Below are 22,239 nucleotides of genomic sequence, written 5' to 3'. Positions count from 1 at the left end.
TTGAGCTAGAATCTAGGTACTTATCCTGGAGATCCTGGGTTCAAGTGTTGGGGAAGGCGAAAGGAACCACTTTCCAGGGAGTGGGATATTCTATGAGTGGCGGTGCATGGGCATGGGCCGAGGCCCATGCTGGACCATCCTAACGACCCATGACCAGTAGTGGTGCGTGGGTATGGGCCGAGGCCTTTGTTAGTTCAGCCTAATGGCCCATGATCGTTACAAAAAAAGGCGCCTTTTTTTTTGTAATGATAATACGTTGAAGGATGTGAAGGGATTGTGACTAACATGATGATATGTTGGAGATATCGTGAGGGTTATGGTCCCAGTGGGAGCCCGACGATCGTATTTCCTTGGATACGGATATGTATATGTATATGTATATGATGATACGATATTACGTAAGGCCAGGGCCCAGTTGACCGGTGAGACTGTTGCTGGTGTCTCCCGCCGCCCAGTACTGTGGTTACATGTAGATGGATCCATCGCCTAACACGTATATGAAAGTCACAATCAACGATCCGAATTCAACAAACACGAATACGAACATGAATATGAATACGATTATGGACACGAATATGAATATGTTTAAGTGATATGTTTATGCATTTGAAAATGTTTTTATGCATCATGAAAATGTTTACGAAAACGAATAAGTCTAAAGTTTATGCATCTTCATGAAATGATATTTTAAGTACAAGTATTTTTCATTGTTATATGTTAACTGTATTATGTAGTACTCGTTTCAAAGATTATGGTGTGTTGAGTCTTTAGACTCACTAGGTGTGATGGATGCAGGTGGTATTGATGGAGGACTTGATGAGTGATCTGACGGGACTGATGGCGCACACAACCCGAGGACCAGCGCTACATTTTCCGCATTATGCTTTATGTTTTATGTTAAAGATTTTTAAGATTATTTCTTTATGCTTTTGAGAGAGTTTTGAGAGACGTAGTATAGGCTATCCTTTTCAAATTATTGCTTTTAAGTTTGTTAAAATAGTGGACGATTTTATTTTTATGACTATTGCAATTGATTTTAAAATGCTAGAGAGTTGGTAATTTAATTTGAAAGGGTAAAATATTTTATAAAAATATTTTCGTGTATTAATTGAGTTAGAAAAAAAAAATTCTAGTACTTTTAAAGCAATAAAAAAGATCAGGACGTTTCAGTTGGTATCAGAGCCGACCTCTCTTAGTACGGTGTGGTTCGGAGACGAACCAAACGGAAGCTGGTGGGCATGTGAGGCCCGGGGCCGAAGAGGGCGGGGGGTGATCGCCGGTGCCATCAGTTGCACGGACAATGAGCGGCTCCTTGCAGGCTTCTAGGTGGAGGGAACATGAATGAAGTGATCCCACACGGGAATGAGAGGGATCCGAGACTGTTCAATGTAATGGACTGTACAGTTGAAGAGGGCTTAATATATTTGATTGAACCTACTCATATCACGAAGGTGCATCTTCTTTTCAGTAGCTCATCACATAAGAACTCTAACGTTAAGCGTGCTTGACTTGGGGCAATTTTGGGATTGGTGACCTCCTGGGAAGTTTCTCAGGGTGCGTGTGAGTGAGGACATAAGCACGCTGAAAAGACACGTCTTGATATAGTGAGGACAGTCATCGAATCTGGGGCGTTAAACCATCCTAACGACCCATGACCACTAGTGGGGCGTGGGTATGGGCCGAGGCCTTTGTTGGTTCAGCCTAATGGCCCATGATCGTTACATAGCTAATCCTAATGTTATTCAACAACCATTATGCATTCAATTCCCTACTACTTATGCTACTTTGGAATTAAAATCTGGCTTGATTCATTTATTGCCTAATTTTCGTGGTCTTGCAGGTGAAGATCCCCATAAACATCTGAAAGAGTTTCATATCGTTTGCACAGCCTGAAAGGGGATCGGTTATGGTGACCGGAAGCGGAACGGAAGTTAAAAATTTTGATTTTTCACCAAGAAATTTCGGCCACCAAGAGGATATTGTGTAGCAAATACAAAAACACCAAATGACATTCATAGTGTGTTAAGAATGTACCTATCAATCACAATGATTGATGTATGGCTCCAACTAAGGTGTAAACACCTTAGCTCTTCAATGGTAGAAACTATCTTCAAGCTTCCTTTGAGCACTCATTGCTCAACTATTAAGCCCACCACCAACTAGGTAGATCCCCTCTTAATTTGCACTAGAAAATTAAGAGGATTTTTCAAAGAGAAGTATTTTCTTTCCTCAACATTTGAAGAAGAAAAATGGAAAAAAATTTGGAGAGAATTTACTTGCTAGTTTCGGCCATGGAGAGAGTGTAATGGGGGGAAGGCAGACTTGTCTTGGATTTGCAAAAAGCTAAAAGCAAAAGTAGCATGTCAAGCCTTGTTATTTGAAAAAGTTGTCTCCAACTCTTCACCTCCCATGCATGCAATATTATATGGTGTTTTTAACAATTAAAAAATCATGGACTAAATTTGATTATCTCATACATATTTGAGACTAATTAAACATTACTTGAATTTACCCAAGTCCCACTAGTTAAATAATTAATTTAAATTGAGCTCTACAAGGCTCAATATGATTTAATTAATTCAACACTTGAATTAATTTAATTATTTGGACTCTACTAGGTCCACTAGGGTTTAATTAATTCAACACTTGAATTAATTTAATTTAGTCCATAATAATGTTTATGAAAATCACAATTTTCAAATACATTATTCACTTGGCCAACTTTTAATTTAGGAACACTTTCATAAATTAAAATTCACATTTCTCTCATAGAAGTCATACTTCTATTTTTCTTTACGCTTATAAACTCATTTATAAGCCGTTCAACACATTGAACTATTTTCTCCTTTATAGAAGTCATACTTCTAATTTTTCCTTACGCTTATAAACTCCTTTATAAGCCGTTCAACACATTGAACTATTTCTACTTCTCAACGGGATATAGAAAGCTAGTACTTGTGTGACCCTCAATAGTTCATTGATACAACTAGCCGTGGGTTCACATCTCCATGTGATTCGGACTAAACATGTCCTTATATAAGCATACCCCAATTGCTCCATTCTTACTTATCAAATCCTTGATAACAAGAACGTCAGAACTCAAGTCTGATAGTACCCAACCAATCATGTTAAACGCCTAGCAGCATCGCTTACATGATTCCCTAGGTATCAAATGATAGTGTCTGCAAGAACCATTCAATTATGGTTAGCGTACAGTACAGTCCCTTCAACTAATATATCCCGATCGATTCGACAACAATTGGTTTATCGAGAGTTATCAATGAATCGATACTATGTGTCATGTTGTAGTTGCATCGATGGTGTAATCTATGAAACCCCTTTCATAATTACCACCATACTCTGATCAGAGATTTCAACCTACATACACATGAGAACACATAGGATATCCATACCCAAAGGTAAGCGGTGAATTCTCGACTACAATGCATCGACTCCTACATGTTTCGACAAAACACCCAACCTTGCCACCTGATGACCCCTTGAGAATAGGTAAACAAGTCAAAGTGTAATGCTAGCACATAGAGTCTCAATGTTGTCCCGGGTCATAAGGACTAATGGTGTACAACAATAAACCAGGACGTTTCCACTCGATAAGTGAGAACCACTTGGAAAGTCCTTTATGGAGGGTTGTTCAGTGCACTCTACAAGGAGCACCTATCTGCATGTTCGGACATCACAATGTCCCCTACCAATGAAACATGGTACTCACATCGCAGATACTAATCTCGAACTCGAGCGGCCTATATCCTTCTTAGCGGCGGCTGAATCGACTAGGAACTGTTTAGATATACAATATTCCAAATATGAGTTTCATGATACTCATCATATGAGCATCTCATATTCTTTCTACTATTTGTATATTCAAGGGCTTTATCTATGCAACTAGCATGGGTATACAGACAAAGATTTGCCAAAACAATAATTTCAAATATTATTAAAATAATGATTACTTATACATAGAGTTTCATTGTGAACACTCAGCCACCACTTGGCTCGATGGGCACCTACTCTAACAATCTCCCACTTGCAATAGAGCCAACTACCCATATGCTTCAAACCCATTGATTCGCGATGCATCTCGAATAATGGTCCAGGTAAAGGCTTAGCTAGTGGATCAGCAACATTATCTGTGGAGCCGACTATGTCAAAATACACTTCTTCCTCTTTCCAAAATCTCTCCTAGGATGTGGTACTTTCTCAATACATGTTTGGACTTCTAATGAGACCTTGGCTCCTTTGCTTGATCTAAAGCTCCCATGTTGTCACACAACACCGGGAGAGGAGCAACTCCATTAGGAATGACGTCCAACTTTTAGACGAAATTCCTTATCCAAACAGCCTCCCTTGCTGCATCTGATGCAGCAATGTATTTGGCCTCTGTGCTGGAATCCGTAGTATTGTCTTGCTTGGAACTCTTCCAAGAGACAGCAGCACCATTGAGCATGAATACAAACCCAGAGGTTGAATTCTAGTCATCGATATCGCTTTGGAAGCTAGAGTCGGTATAGCCTTCCAATTTCAGTTCTCCACCCCATAGACCAAGAACAATTTATTGGTCCTTATCAACTACTTGAGGATGTCTTTCACAGCTTTCCAATGTGGAAGACCAGGGTTCGATTGATATCTACTTACTACACTTAGTGCGAAAGCCACGTGAGGATGTGTAGATATCATCTCATACATGATGCTACCAATCGCAGATGCATAAGGAATGCTAGTCATCGCCGCTATTTCTGCATCAGTCTTGGGAGACATAGACTTGGATAGGGACACGCCATGACACATCGGTAGATGTCCTCTCTTGGACTCATCCATCGAGAACCGCTTCACGATGGTATCAATGTATGTGGACTGGGTGAGACCAAGCAATCTTCTTGATCTATCTCTATAGATATGTATTCCCAATACAAAAGATGCTTCACCCAAGTCCTGTATCGAGAACTTATTTACTAACCATTTTTTAGTTGATTGCAACATTCCTACATCATTCCCAATGATTAGAATGTCATCAAAATAAAACACCGGGAATGTCACAACACTCCCACTGACCTTCTTATACACACAGGGTTCCTCATGATTCTTAGCAAAACTAAACTCTTTGATTGTACTATTGAATCTGAGGTTCCAACTCCTAGATGCCTGCTTTAGACCATAAATAGATCTTTGAAGTTTGCATTCCATATGCTCACTTCCGATAGATGTAAAACCTTCAGGTTTGAGACATATAAATCTCTTCCTTAATATCCCCATTAAGAAAGGCTGTCTTGACATCCATCTGCCATATCTCATAGTCATACCATGCAGCTATGGCTAGAAATATCCTTATAGACTTGAACATTGCAACTGGTGAAAAGGTTTCCTCAAAGTCTACTCCTTGTCTTTGAGTATATCATTTTGCCACCAATCGCGCCTTGAAAGTCAATACCTTCCCATCCGCCCCAAGTTTCCTCTTGTAAATCCATTTACACCCTATGGGAACAATTCCCTCAGGTGGATCCACGAGATTCCACACTTGGTTCGAATGCATGGAATTCATCTCAGATTCCATTGATTCAAGCCACTTTGGATGAATCGGCATCAGATAATGCTTCCTTGAAGGTCCTTGGATCACCTCCATGGATAGGCTCATCATGGCCCTCTTCAAGAAGCAGACCTTACCTCATAGGTGGTCTCGAGACTCTCTCGGATCTTCTAGGAGCTTGTATCTTCTCTCTTGGCTCTTCGGGTGTGGGCTATATAATTGTGGGTGTCTCTCGAACCTCTTCAAGTTCTATCATCTCCCCTTTTCTATCCAATAGAAATTCCTTTTCCAAAAAGTTTGCATTCCTAGAAACAAACACCTTTGTTTCTTGGGGATGATAGAAATGATATCCAACTGAATTCCTTGGATATCCCACAAAGAAACATAAAATGGATCAACTATCCAATTTATCTCCCACTACCTGCTTCACATAAGCAGGGCACTCCCATATTCTAAGACAAGAATATTTGGGAGGCTTACCCATCCATATCTCATATGGTGTCTGCCTTTGAATGGACATTTAGTGGAATATCTTTCAATTTTAAGTTGTAGAGATCGTTTTCAAGTTCTCCAGTACCAATCAAACATTCATTCATGTAAATGTTGCAAACACCTTTGCAAAATAAACAAGAATATCCATTTGTATCAACATATAAATGGAAACAATGTTTTTCACAAAATTTGGTACAAACAAAACATCTCATTAGATTAACTTAAAACTATTGTTCAACAATAAGTAAACATCTTCAACAGCCTTGGCATCAACTCTTGCCCCATTGCCCATCCTTAAGAAGGTCACACCTTCCCTAAGCTTCCTACTTCTTTCCAACACCTGTAAATCATAACACAGATGTGAACCATAACCGGTATCTAATACCCAAGAAGTAGAGTTAATTAAAATGTTTACTTCAATTTAGAACATACCGTTTCCAGAACTCTTCTGGGCCAGATATTCCTTGCAATTTCGCCTCCAATGTCCAGGCTTCTTGCAGTGATGACAAACATCACTAGTCTTGTCAGCCTTAACTGGTGTGGCTGCCACAACGGGATTCGGAGATTGCCTCAACAAGGGCACGTTCTTCTTGGGACGTTGGAAAGAACGCTTCTTTCCCTTCCCATGTGGATCAATCTTCGTACCAGATGAACAACCCAGATAAAGAACCAACTTCTCTTTCTTGATGGTTGATTCAAACGTAACAAGCATATTCACCAACTCCTCAAGGGTCGGCTCCATCTTGTTCATGTTGAAGTTCACCACAAAAGGATCAAATGTGCTAGGCAATGATAACAGCAACACGTCGGTGGTCAACTCCGAAGGCAAGATCAGATCCATGCCAACGAGCTTGTCCACGAGCCCAATCAACTTCAGGCCATGCTCATGGACTAAGGCGCCATCTCACATGCGCAAAGTGATCAGCTCCTTGACGGTAGCATGCCTAAGAAGTCGTGTCTGCTCACCAAAGAGCTCCTTGAGATTCAAATGAATGTCAGCAGCACTCTTTGCATCCTCAAAACGCCTCTGCAGCTCATCTTTCATAGAAGTCAGCATATAACACCTAGCTATCAAGTCATGGTCACACCATTCCTTGTAAGTCTGCAATTCCTCAGGAGTGCAGTCAGTCGGAGCCTCAACAGGGGGCGACTCAGTCAGTGTATATGCTACCCTTTCCGAATTCAAGACGATTTTTAGGTTTCTTAACCAAGTGAGGTAATTAGGTCCAGTTAATATATGTTTGTCGAGTATTACAGATATCGGATTGCGAATCGAAGACATTGTCAATTTGTACTGAAAAGTAAAAACAGATAAATGTTGATGACTATTTTAAAATATTTAGTAAGATATGAAGTTTGGACTTTTACTTCATAAATATTTGCTCCCACTGTTTTGACATCTTTCACTACCCTCTAGTGAAAACGGGAAACTCCTTTCCTCAGTAGGTACGTAAGGTCCAATTAGCGAATTATGATCCCGAATAATATCAGCCAATCACAATTCCTAAAAGGTAGTTTCCAATTGCATCACAATGCAACCCTATACGTAAACTTTTGTCTCGCGTTTGATTAGGACCCAATAATATGGCGTCGTTCATCTTCACGTGTCAAGCCTTACCCATCGATGTTGAACCTTGATGGACGGTCGCCATGAGTTCCCAAAATAATATGAGCCGAAATCATGGGAGTTCCACGTAGTTCACATCACTATGTCAATGGATTCACAGCTTTCCGGCACCCAGGCCCCCCCAATAATATGAGTCGAGCCCCGAGTACGGATAGCGTTCATCTAGCACCTATTGTCGATGGAAGACATGAAAATTATAAACAAATTTATAATTCCCCTTTCGGGCTTGATAATAATTTTGAATCTTATTTGAAATGAGGGTTTTTAATTTTGAAAGGTTTCATCATTAATTTTATTTAAAAGCTCGCCATGTTTGATCGTATGTTTGTCGGATTAATGCAACTTTGTTATTATCATAATAATAACGCACATACTCATTATTTATTATATATCATGTATATATTATAAACAGTAAACAAAACAAGGATGATCAATCGCCCCAATACTAATGGCCCGTGTGAGCTAAGCACGGGCCTAGGTCAAATCCTAGGGAAATGCATGGGATGCAAATACAACTATTACATAAGCTTCCAATATTTACATGTCTTCGATCTTCATAATCATCATGGCCACCATCTTCTTCCAATCTTGATCATCCACTATACTAATATTTACAAATAAATATCCATGGCAAATAGGGATACATCTCATGGGGTGAGAACGGGTCATAAACCAAGCCCACTTTAGATTTGATAATTATTACAATCATTCAACACCAAATATCCTAGCATACACCTAGCAAATTGGGCTTGGGCTTTTGATCATCCTTCATGCATAATATCACATATCATACACCATCAATTAATTATCACAATCAATTGATCCAATATTATATATCTTGAATCAATCTCTAACCTCCACGATTATAAACTAAATTAACAAAGTATACAAACACCTTTGTCTACTTTCCAATTAATTTATTTAACCGAATTTCTTGTAAATCACAATTTATTATAAATAATTAAAGTCAAACTTCAATTATTTATTTTATGAGAAAATATTTGCAATTTTTGTATTTTTAAACTTAAGGGCCCAAAAAACTCATTTTTCACCAAAACATTTTGGCCCATTTAAAATTCACAAATATGTTAGCCATCCAATGGCCCAACAACTCAAGGCCTATGACACTTTGATATTTCAAAACATCTTTTGAAAACCCTAGTCGTCATCGTCGTCGCCGGAGCTCCGTCGCCGGATTACGGTCAACATACCAAATTTTTTTTATTTATTTAAAAGATGGGGCCGTTCGGGCAGCCCCTCGGGCTACCCTTGCTGCCCATTTCGGGCAGCCCCTCGAGCAGCCGAAGCTGCCCGAAATGGGCAGCAACTTGCTGCCCCAAAATCCCCAAAAGCCGGCCTTGATTTTATTGCAAAAATTATATCTCATGCGGTTAGAAATCGACCTCAATATAATATCATGTATATGCTACAAAAACTAGTACCCTTAGCTCAAGATACCACTTGATAGGGATCGATTTTAGGGTGTTCAAATGCGCAACGGAAGTTCAAAAACTTTGAAAGGTAAGAAAATCGAAAATTTTATAAGAAAATTTGAACACCCCAACATGTACTAGGATGTAGCATATACAAAAACACCAAAATGTCATACATAGGGTGTTTATAGAAATGTACCTATCAATCTTAAAAGATTGATGATGACTCCAACTAAGGTGTAAACACCTTAGCTCTTGAATGGCAAGACAATCTTCAAGCTTCCCTTTGAATCCACCTTGCTCAAATATTAAGCCCACCACCAACTAGCTAGAACCACTCTAATTTTGCACTAGAAAAATTAGAGCATTTTTCTTTGAGAAGTCTATTGTTTCCTCAACAATTGAAGAACAAAAATTGGGAGAAAATGAGACTCAAATTTCGGCCATAGGGGTGGGAGGAGAGAAGGGAGACTTTTCTTGGTGATTGAAAAAGTGATTGTGAGTCCCAAAGGCATGCCATGCCTTGGATGTGGAAAAAGTTGTCTCCCAACCCTTCACCTCCCATGCATGCTTTCCAATTTGGGCTTGTAACAATTACAAGGCCCATGGACTTTAATTTAATTGTCTCAGACATATTTCAGCCCAATTAAACCTTACTTGATATTACTTAAGTCACTAGTGGAATAATTATTTTACTATTGGGCTCTACATGGCCCAATATGATTTAATTAATTCAACACTTAAATTAATTTAATTATTTGGACTCTACTAGCCCCACTAGTGTTTAATTAATTCAACACTTGAATTAATTTGATTTAGTCCATAATAATGTTTATGAAAATCACAATTTTCAAATACATTATTTATTTACCCAACTTTTAATTTAGGAACATTTCCTCAAATTAAAAGTTACATTCTCCTAATAGAAGTCATACTTTTATTTTTCCTTATGCTTATAAACTCCTTTATAAGCCGTTCAACACATTGAACTATTTTACTTCTCAACGGGATCTATAAAGCTAGCACTTCTGTGGCCCTCAATGGTTCATTGATACAACTAGCCGTGGGTTCACATCTCTATGTGATTCGGACTAAACATGTCCTTATATGAGCATACCCCAATTGCTCCATTCTTACTTATCAACTCCTTGATAACAAGAACGTCAGAACTCAAGTATAATAGTACCCAACCAATCCTGTTAAACGCCTAGCAGCATGTTAAACCCCACTTGTTTTTATTTAGAAGAGTATGAATTAATTTGGTGGTCAACGACACCACACCAAATATTGGAGCAGTTGCCGGGGAACGGTGCAAGGATAATTTCTTTTTATTTTTTATTTATTATGCCTTGTTCTTCTCGTACAGGAGAACTCGAATACAATCCAGAAATCGAGAAAAGAAGCAAGATTAAGGCGTGAAAAGCAACCATCATCATCATCTCCTGATTTGAACGCATCATTGGACTCCAACGATACAGAAAGCGAATCGAACATTGATCTTGAGGTTGAAAAAAGCGAAAGTGACCAAGAAGAAATGGCAGGACAAGCTCAAAGAACAATCAGGGAGTTAGCTAATCCTAATGTTATTCAACAACCATTATGCATTCAATTCCCTACTACTGATGCTACTTTTGAATTAAAATCTGGCTTGATTCATTTATTGCCTAATTTTCGTGGTCTTGCAGGTGAAGATCCCCATAAACATCTGAAAGAGTTTCATATAGTTTGCACAGCCTGAAAGGGGAACGGTTACGGTGACCGGAAGCGCAACGAAATTTAAAAATTTTGATTTTTCACCAAGAAATTTCGGCCACCAAGAGGATATTGTGTAGCAAATACAAAAACACCAAATGACATTCATAATGTTTTAAGAAATGTACCTATCAATCACAAGGATTGATGTACGGCTCCAACTAAGTTGTAAACACCTTAGCTCTTCAATGGTAGAAACTATCTTCAAGCTTCCTTTGAGCACTCATTGCTCAACTATTAAGCCCACCACCAACTAGGTAGATCCCCTTTTAATTTGCACTAGAAAATTAAGAGGATATTTAAAAGAGAAGTATTTTCTTTCCTCAACACTTGAAGAAGAAAAATGGAGAAAAATTTGGAGAGAATTTACATGCTAGTTTCGGCCATGGAGAGAGTGTAATGGGTGGAAGGGAGACTTGTCTTAGACTTGCAAAAAGCTAAAAGCAAAAATAGCATGCCAAGTCTTGATATTTGAAAAAGATGTCTCCAACTCTTCACCTCCCATGCATGCAATATTATATGGTGTTTTTAACAATTAAAAAACTATGGAATAAATTTGATTATCTCAAACATATATGAGACTAATTAAACATTACTTGAATTTACCCAAGTCCCACTAGTTAAATAATTAATTTAAATTGAGCTCTACAAGACTCAATATCATTTAATTAATTCAACACTTGAATTAATTTAATTATTTGGACTCTACTAGGTCCACTAGTGTTTAATTAATCCAACACTTGAATTAATTTAATTTAGTCCATAATAATGTTTATGAAAATCACAATTTTCAAATACATTATACACTTGGCCAACTTTTAATTTAGGAACACTTCCATAAATTAAAATTTACATTTCTCTCAAAGAAGTCATACTTCTATTTTCTTTACACTTATAAACTCATTTATAAGTCGTTCAACACATTGAACTATTTTCTCCTTTATAGAAGTAATACTTCTAATTTTCCTTACGCTTATAAACTCTTTTGTAAGCCGTTCAACACACTGAACTATTTTTACTTCTCAACGGGATCTAGAAAGCTAGTATTTGCGTGGCCCTCAATGGTTCATTAATACAACTAGCCGTGGGTTCACATCTCCATGTGATTCGGACTAAACATGTCCTTATATGAGCATACCCCAATTGCTCCATTCTTACTTATCAACTCCTTGATAACAAGAACGTCAGAACTGAAGTCTGATAGTACCCAACCAATCATGTTAAACGCCTAGCAGCATCGCTTACATGATTCCCTAGGTATCAAATTATAGTGCCTGCAAGAACCATTCAATTATGGTTAGCGTACAGTACGGTCCTTTCAACTCATATATCCCGATCGATTCGACAACCATTGGTTTATCGAGAGTTGTCAATGAATCGATACTATGTGTCATGTTGTAGTTGCATCGATGGTGTAATCTATGAAACCCCTTTCATAATTACCACCATATTCTGATCAGAGATTTCAACCTACATACACATGAGAACACATAGGATATCCATACCCAAAGGTAAGCGGTGAATCCCCGACTACAATGCATCAACTCCTATATGTTTCGACAAAACACCCAACCTTGCCACCTGATGACCCCTTGAGAGTCGGTAAACAAGTCAAAGTGTAATGCTAGCACATAGAGTCTCAATGTTGTCCCGGGTCATAAGGACTAATGGTGGACAACCATAACCAGGAAGTTTCCACTGGATAAGTGAGAACCTCTTGGAAAGTCCTTTATGGAGGGTTGTTCAGTGCACTCTACAAGGAGAACCTATCTGCATGTTCGGACATCACAATGTCCCCTACCAATGAAACATGGTACTCACATCGCAGATACTAATCTCGAACTCGAGCGGCCTATATCCTTGATAGCGGCGGCTTAATCGACTAGGAACTGTTTAGAATATACAGTATTCCAAATATGAGTTTCATGATACTCATCATATGAGCATCTCATATTCTTTCTACTATTTGTATATTCAAGGGCTTTATCTATGCAACTAGCATGGATATACAGATAAAGATTTGCCAAAACAATAATTTCAAATATTATTAAAATAAAGATTGCTTATACATAGAGTTTCATTGTGAACACTCGGCCAACACTTGGCTCGACGGGCACCTACTCTAACACAGCCATGAAACCGCAAGGGATCACAAAGGAACAAATTTCACTGCGAGCTTTTCCATTCTCTTTAGCCGACAAGGCTAAGGATTGGCTCTACTATTTTCCTTCTGGATCCATAACAACTTGGTACAATAAGAAACAACAATTTTTGGAGAAGTTCTTCCCTGCTTCACATGCAGCAAATATTCGAAAGGACATTTGTGGGATCAGACAAATGCACGAGGAAACTTTGTATGAGTATTGGGAGAGATTCAAGCAGTTGTGTGCCAATTGTCCACAGCACCAGATTCCAGAACAGCTACTAGTTCAATATTTTTATGAGGGCCTCTCGCTCTTTGATAGGAACATGATTGATGCTCCAAGTGGAGGTTCACTGGTGAACAAAACGCCTCAAGAGGCACGAGCTCTAATCTCCAACATGGCTGCTAATGCACAACAATTAAGTACTAGACAAGAAAACCCTCTGCAAAAAGTCAATGAGGTAAGTGTTACTCCTATCGATCAAAAGTTAGATTCTTTGACATCTCTTTTGGAAAAGTTGGTTGCAGGATAGGTGCAACAGGTAAAAACTTGTGGTGTATGTGCTATGGTGGGACATCCTACAGATATGTGTCTGTCTTTACAAGAGGAACCCACGCAACAAGCCAATGCAATTGGTGGATTTCCTGGGCAGCCCCAGCTTCGATATGACCCATATTCTAATAGCTACAATCCAGGATGGAGGGTGTTAGAGCAGGTGCCCGTCGAACCAAGTGTTGGCCGAGTGTTCACAATGAAACTCTATGTATAAACGATCTTTATTTTAATAATATTTGAAATTATTAATTTTGGCACATCTTTATCTTTATACTCATGCTAGTTGCATAGATAAAGTCCTTGAATATACAAATAGTAGAAATAATATGAGATGCTCATATGATGAGTATCATTAAACTCATATTTGGAATACTGTATATTCTAAACAGTTCCTAGTCGATTCAGCCGCCGCTAAGAAGGATATAGGCCGCTCGAGTTCGAGACTAGTATCTGCGATGTGAGTACCATGTTTCATTGGTAGGGGACATTGTGATGTCCGAGCATGTATATAGGTGCTCCTGGTAGAGTGCACTGAACAACCCTCCATAAAGGACATTCCCAATGGTTATCAGTTATCAAGTGGAAAAGTCCTAGTTTATGGTTGTACACCATTAGTCCTTATAACCTTGGACAACATTGAGACTCTATGTACTAAAATTACACTTTTACTTGTTTACCGACTCTCATGGGGTCATCAGGTGGCAAGGTTAGGTGTTCAGTCGAATCATATAGGAGTCTATGCATTGTAGTCGGGGATTCACCGCTTACCTTCAGGTATGGATATCCTATGTGTTCTCATGTGTATGCAGGTAGAAATCTCTGATCAGATTATGGTGGTAATTATGGAAGGGGTTTCATAGATTACACCATCGATGCAACTACGACATGACACATAGTATCGATTCATTGACAACTCTCGATATACCAATGGTTGTCGAATCGGTCGGGATATATGAGTTGAAGGGACCGTACTGTACGCTAACTATAATTAATGGTTCTTGCAGGCACTATCATTTGATACCTAGGGAATCATGTAAGCGATGCTACTAGGCGTTTAACATGATTGGTTGGGTACTTTCAGACTTGAGTTCAGACGTTCTTGTTATCAAGGAGTTGATAAGTAAGAATGGAGCAATTGGGGTATGCTCGTATAATGACATGTTTAGTTCGAATCACATAGAGATGTGAACCCACAGCTAGTTGTATCAATGAACCATTGAGGGCCACAGAAGTGCTAGCTTTCTAGATCCCGTTGAGAAGTAAAATAGTTCAATGTGTTGAACGGCTTATAAAGGAGTTTATAAGCGTAAGGAAAAATAGAAGTATGACTTCTATTACGAGAATGTAACTTTTAATTTGAGGAAATGTTCCTAAATTAAAAGTTGGCCAAATAAATAACGTATTTGAAAATTGTGATTTTCATAAACATTATTAGGGACTAAATCAAATTAATTCAAGTGTTGAATTAATTAAACACTAGTGGGCCTAGTAGAGTCCAAATAATTAAATTAATTCAAGTGTTGAATTAATTAAATCATATTGGGTCTTGTAGAGCCCAATAGTAAAATAATTATTCCACTAATGACTTAAGTAATATCAAGTAAGGTTTAATTGGGCTCAAATATGTTTGAGACAATTAAATTAAAGTTCATGGGCCTTGTAATTGTTACAAGCCCAAATAGGAAAGCATGCATGGGAGGTAAAGGGTTGGGAGACAACTTTTTCCACATCCAAGGCATGGCATGCCTTTGGGACTCACAATCACTTTTTCAATCACCAAGAAAAGTCTCCCTTCTCTCCTCCCACCCCTATGGCCGAAATTTGAGTCTCATTTTCTCCCAATTTTTGTTCTTCAATTGTTGAGGAAACAATAGAATTCTCGAAGAAAAATGCTCTAATTTTTCTAGTGCAAAATTAGAGTGGTTCTAGCTAGTTGGTGATGGGCTTAATATTTGAGCAAGGTGGGCTCAAAGGGAAGCTTGAAGTTTGTCTTGCCATTCAAGAGCTAAGGTGTTTACACCTTAGTTGGAGCCATCATCAATCTTTTAAGATTGATAGGTACATTTCTATAAACACCCTATGTATGACATTTTGGTGTTTTTGTATATTCTACATCCTAGTACATGTTGGGGTGTTCAAATTTTCTTATAAAATTTTCGGTTTTCTTATCTTTCAAAGTTTTTGAACTTCTGTTGCGCATTTGAACACCCTAAAATCGATCCCTTTCAAGTGGTATCTTGAGCTAAGGGTACTAGTTTTTGTAGCATATACATGATATTATATTGAGGTCGATTTCTAACCGCATGAGATAGAATTTTTGCAACAAAATCAATGCCGGATTTTGGGGATTTTGGGGCAGCAAGTTGCTGCCCATTTCGGGCAGCTGGGGCTGCCCGAGGGGCTGCCCAAAACGGGCAGCAAGGGTAGCCCGAGGGGCTGTCCGAACGGCCCCATCTTTTAAATTAAAAAAAAATTTGGTATGTTGACCGGAATCCGGCGACGGAGCTCCAGCGACGACGATGACGACTAGGGTTTTCAAAAGATGTTTTGGAAATATCAAAGTGTCATGGGCCTTGAGTTGTTGGGCCATTGGATGACTAACATATTTGTGAATTTTAAATGGGCCAAAATGGTTTGGTGAAAAATGAGTTTTTTGGGCCCTTAAGTTTAAAATTACAAAAATTGCAAATATTTTTTAATAAAATAAATAATTGAAGTTGGACTTTAATTATTTGTAGTAAATTGTGATTTAAAAGAAATTCGGTTAAATAAATTAATTGGAAAGTAGACAAAGGTGTTTGTATACTTTGTTAATTTAGTTTATAATCGTGGCGGTTAGTGATTGGTTCAAGATATATAATATTGGATCGATTGATTATTGTGATAATTAATTGATGGTGTATGATATGTGATATTATGCATGAAGGATGATCAAAAGCCCAAGCCCAATTTGCTAGGTGTATGCTAGGATATTTGGTGTTGAATGATTGTAATAATTATCAAATTTAAAGTGGGCTTGGTTTATGGCCCGTTCCCACCCCCATGAGATGTATCCCTATTTGCCATGGATATTTATTTGTAAATATTAGTATAGTGGATGATCTAGATTGGAAGAAGATGGTGGCCATGATGATTATGAAGATCGAAGACATGTAAATATTGGAAGATTATGTAATAGTTGCATTTGCATCTCATGCATTTCCCTAGGATTGGACCTAGGCCCGTGCTTAGCTCACATGGGCCATTAGTATTGGTGCGATTGATCATCCTTGTTTTGTTTACTGTTTATAATATATGCATGATATGTTATAAATAATGAGTATGTGCGTTATTATTATGATAATAACAAAGTTGCATGAATCCGGCAAACATACGATCAATCATGGCGAGCTTTTGAATAAAATTAATAATGAAAACTTTCAAAATTAAAAACCTTCATTTTGAATAAGATTCAAAATTAATATCAAGCCCGAAAAGGGGAATTATAAATTTGTTTATAATTTCCATGTCTTTCATCGACAATAGGTGCATGATGAAAGCTACCTGTACTCGGGGCTCGGCTCATATTATTGGGTGGCCCTGGGTGCCGGAAAGTTGTGGCATTCATTGACATAGTGATGTGAACTACGTGGAACTCCCATGATTTCGGCTCATATTATTGGGGGAACTCATGGCGACCGTCCATTAAGGTTCAACATCGATGGGTAAGGCTTGACACGTAAAGATGAACGACGTCATATTATTGGGTCCTAATCAAACGTGAGACAAAAGTTTACGTAGATGGTTGCATGGAGATGCAATTGGAAACTACCTTTTAGGAATTGTGATTGACTGATATTATTTGGGATCATAATTCGCTAATTGGACCTTACGTACCTACTGAGGAAAGGAGTTTCCCGTTTTAACTATAGGGTAGTGAAAGATGTCAAAACAGTGGGAGTAAACATTTATAAAGTTAAAGTCCATACTTTATATCTTACTAAATATTTTAAAATAGTCATTAACATTTATCTGTTTACTTTTCAGTACTATTTGACAATGTCTTCAATTCGCAATCCGCTTTCTGCCGTACTCGAAAAACACGTATTAACCGGACTTAATTACCTCACTTGGCTAAGAAATCTGAAAATCGTCTTGAACTTGGAAAATATTGCATATACACTGACTGAGTCGCCCCCTGATAAGGCTCCGACTGACTGCACTCCTGAGGTATTGCAGACTCACAAGGAATGGTGTGACCATGACTTGAAAGCCAAGTGTTATATGCAGGCTTCTATGAATGATGAGAAGTCGGTTCTTTGTGTGGGATCTTCATCTGGTATGAAGACTGGTCCACCTGGGAAGGGAAAGAAGCGTTCTTTCCATCATCCCAAGAAGAACGTGACCTTGAAGAGGCAATCTCCGAGTCCCGTTGTGGCAACCATACCAGTAAAGGCTGACAAGACTACTGATGTTTGTCATCACTGCAAGAAGCCTGGACATTGGAGGCGTAACATCAAAGAATATCTTGCCCAGAAAGGTTCTGGAAACGGAATGTTCTAAATTGAAGTAAACATTTCAATTAACTCTACTTCTTGGGTATTGGATACTGGTTGTGACTCACATCTCTGTAATGAGTTACAGGTGATGGGAAGAAGTAGAAGGCTTAGGGAATGTGAGACCTTCTTGAGAATGGGCAATGGAGCAAGACTTGATGCCAAGGCCAAAGGAAATGTTTACTTATTGTTGAACAAAGATTTTAAGTTGATTTTAAGAGATGTTTTGTTTGTACCTGACTTGGTGAAAAACATTGTTTCCATTTCTATGCTTGATAAAAATGGATATTCTTGTTTATTTAACAAAGTTGTTTGCAACATTTACAAGAATGAATGTTTAATTGGTACTGAAGAATTTGAAAACGATCTCTAAAACTTAAAATTGAAAGATATTCCACTAAACAATGTCCAAGCTATAACAACAAACAAGCAAAAACAAGATACACTAAATTCAGCACAATTGTGGCATGCTCGATTAAGGACATATTTCCCTAAGAAGGATGAACAAGCTAGTGGGAGTGGGCATGTTTGATATGTCTGATATTAATGCTCTCACGACTTGTGAATCCTGTATAAAAGGAAAGGTGACCAAGATTCCCTTTAAGGGCCATGTGGAGCGAGCCAAAGGTTATTGGATTTGATCCATACCGATGTGTGCGGTCCGCTTAGCATCACCAGTAAGCATGGACATGTCTACTTCATCACCTTTACCGATGACGTTTCGGTTAACTAAATTAATTGGAAAGTAGACAAAGGTCTTTGTATACTTTGTTAATTTAGTTTATAATCGTGGCGGTTAGTGATTGGTTCAAGATATATAATATTGGATCGATTGATTATTGTGATAATTAATTGATAGTGTATGATATGTGATATTATGCATGAAGGATGATCAAAAGCCCAAGCCCAATTTGCTAGGTGTATGCTAGGATATTTGGTGTTGAATGATTGTAATAATTATCAAATTTAAAGTGGGCTTGGTTTATGGCCCGTTCCCACCCCCATGAGATGTATCCCTATTTGCCATGGATATTTATTTGTAAATATTAATATAGTGGATGATCAAGATTGGAAGATGGTGGCCTTGATGATTATGAAGATCGAAGACATGTAAATATTGGAAGCTAATGTAATAGTTGCATTTGCATCCCTTGCATTTCCCTAGGATTGGACCAAGGCCCGTGCTTAGCTTACACGGGCCATTAGTATTGGGGCGATTGATCATCCTTGTTTTGTTTACTGTTTATAATATATGCATGATATGTTATAAATAATGAGTATGTGCGTTATTATTATGATAATAACAAAGTTGCATGAATCCGGCAAACATACGATCAAACATGGCGAGCTTTTAAATAAAATTAATGATGAGACCTTTCAAAATTAAAAACCCTCATTTTGAATAAGATTCAAAATTAATATCAAGCCCGAAAAGGGGAATTATAAATTTGTTTATAATTTCCATGTCTTCCATCGACAATGGGTGCATGATGAACGCTACCCGTACTCGGGGCTCGGCTCATATTATTGGGGGGGCCCTGGGTGCCGGAAAGTTGTGACATCCATTGACATGGTGATGTAAACTACGTGGAACTCCCATGATTTCGGCTCATATTATTGGGGAACTCATGGCGACTGTCCATTAAGGTTCAACATCGATGGGTAAGGCTTGACACGTGAAGATGAACGACGTCATATTATTGGGTCCTAATCAAACGTGAGACAAAAGTTTACGTAGAGGGTTGCATTGTGATGCAATTGGAAACTACCTTTTAGGAATTGTGATTGGCTGATATTATTCGGGGTCATGATTCGCTAATTGGACCTTATGTACCTACTGAGGAAAGAAGTTTTCCGTTTTCACTAGAGGGTAGTGAAAGATGTCAAAACAGTGGGAGTAAACATTTATAAAGTTATAGTCCATACTTTATATCTTACTAAATATTTTAAAATAGTCATTAACATTTATCTGTTTACTTTTCAGTACTATTTGACAATGTCTTCAATTCGCAACCCGCTATCCGCTATACTTGAAAAACATGTGTTAACCGGACCTAACTACCTCACTTGGCTAAGAAATCTGAAAATCGTCTTGAACTCGGAAAATATTGCATATACACTGACTGAGTCGCCCTCTGATAAGGCTCCGACTGACTGCACTCCTGAGGAATTGCAGACCTACAAGGATTGGTGTGACCATGACCTGAAGGCCAAGTGTTATATGCAGGCTTCTATGAATGATGAGCTGCAGAGGCGTTTTGAGGGTGCAAAGAGTGCTGCTGACATTCATTTGCACCTCAAGGAGCTCTTTGGTGAGCAGACTCGGCCTCTTAGGCATGCTACGGTCAAGGAGCTGATCACTTTACGCATGCGAGATGGGGCTTCGGTCCATGAGCATGGCCTAAAGATGATTGGACTCGTGGACAAGCTTGTTGGCATGGATTTGATGTTGCCTTCGGAGTTGACCACCGACGTGTTGCTGTTATCTTTGCCTACCTCATTTGATCCTTTTGTTGTGAACTTCAACATGAACAAGATGGAGCCGACTCTTGAGGAGTTGGTGAATATGCTTGTGACTTTTGAGTCTACCATCAAGAAAGAGAAGTCGGTTCTTTATGTGGGTTCCTCATCTGGTACGAAGACCGATCCACGTGGGAAGAGAAAGAAGCGTTCTTTCCAACGTCCCAAGAAGAACGTGCCCTTGAAGAGGCAGACTCCGGGTCCCGTTGTGGCAGCCACACCAGTGAAGGCTGACAAGACTATTGACATCTGTCATCACTGCAAGAAGCCTGAACATTGGAGGCGTAACTGCGGGGAATATCTTGCCCAGAAGAGTTCTGGAAACGGTATGTTCTACATTGAAGTAAACATTTCAATTAACTCTACTTCTTGGGTATTGGATACCGGCTGTAGCTCACATCTCTGTAATGATTTGCAGGTGATGGGAAGAAGTAGGAGGCTAAGGGAAGGTGAGACCTTCTTGAGGATGGGCAATGGAGTAAAGGTTGCTGCCAACGCTGTTGGAGATGTTTACTTGCATTTGAACAATGATTTTAAGTTTGTTTTAAGAGATGTTTTGTTTGTACCAGACTTGGTGAAAAACATTATTTCCATTTCTATGCTTGATAAAGATGGATTTTCTTGTTTATTTAGCAAAGGTGTTTGCAACATTTACAAGAGCGAATGTTTAATTGGTACCGGAGAACTTGAAAACGATCTCTACACCTTAAAATTAAAAGATATTCCACTTAACAATGTCCAAGCTATAACAACAACAAACAAGCGCAAACAAGATACTCTAAATTCGGCACAATTATGGCATGCTCGATTAGGACATATTTCCCTAAGAAGGATGAACAAGCTAGTGGGAGTGGGCATGTTTAATATGTCTGATATTAATGCTCTCACGACTTGTGAATCCTGTCTAAAAGGAAAGATGACCAAAATTCCCTTTAAGGGTCATGTGGAGAGAGCCAAGGGGTTATTGGATTTGATCCATACCGATGTGTTCGGTCCGCTTAGCATCACCACTAAGCATGGACATGCCTACTTCATCACCTTTACCGATGACTTTTCGAGGTATGGGTATGTGTATTTGATGAAATACAAGTCTGAAGCCTTTGAAAGGTTCAAAGAATTCAGAAGTAAAGTAGAAAAGCAATTGGGACGAAGCATCAAGACACTTCGATCGGATCGAGGTGGTGAGTACTTGAGTGCCGAGTTCCAAGAGTATCTTAGGGAGAATGGGATTCTCTCATTGTGGACTCCGCCAGCTACACCACAGTTGAATGGTGTTTCAGAGCGTCGTAACCGGACTTTGATGGGCATGGTTCGGTCTATGATGGGGTTCACGGAGTTGCCGCCATCCTTTTGGGGATATGCGCTTGAGACAGCGGCACTGTTGTTGAACAATGTCCATTCAAAAGCAGTTGGCAAGACTCCATATGAGATATGGATGGGTAAGCCACCCAAATATTTTTATCTTAGAATATGGGGGTGCCCTGCTTATGTGAAGCAGGTAGTGGGAGATAAATTGGATAGTCGATCCATTTTATGTTAGTTTGTAGGATATCCAAAGAATTCTCTTGGATACTACTTCTATCATCCCCAAGAAACAAAGGTGTTTGTTTCTAGGAATGCAACCTTTTTGGAAAAAGAA

The sequence above is a fragment of the Primulina eburnea genome, unplaced genomic scaffold (genome assembly GCF_022965805.1).
Source record: "Primulina eburnea isolate SZY01 unplaced genomic scaffold, ASM2296580v1 ctg579_ERROPOS2970300, whole genome shotgun sequence".
NCBI classification, from domain to species: domain Eukaryota; kingdom Viridiplantae; phylum Streptophyta; class Magnoliopsida; order Lamiales; family Gesneriaceae; genus Primulina; species Primulina eburnea.
This window is presented reverse-complemented; position numbering follows the sequence as displayed.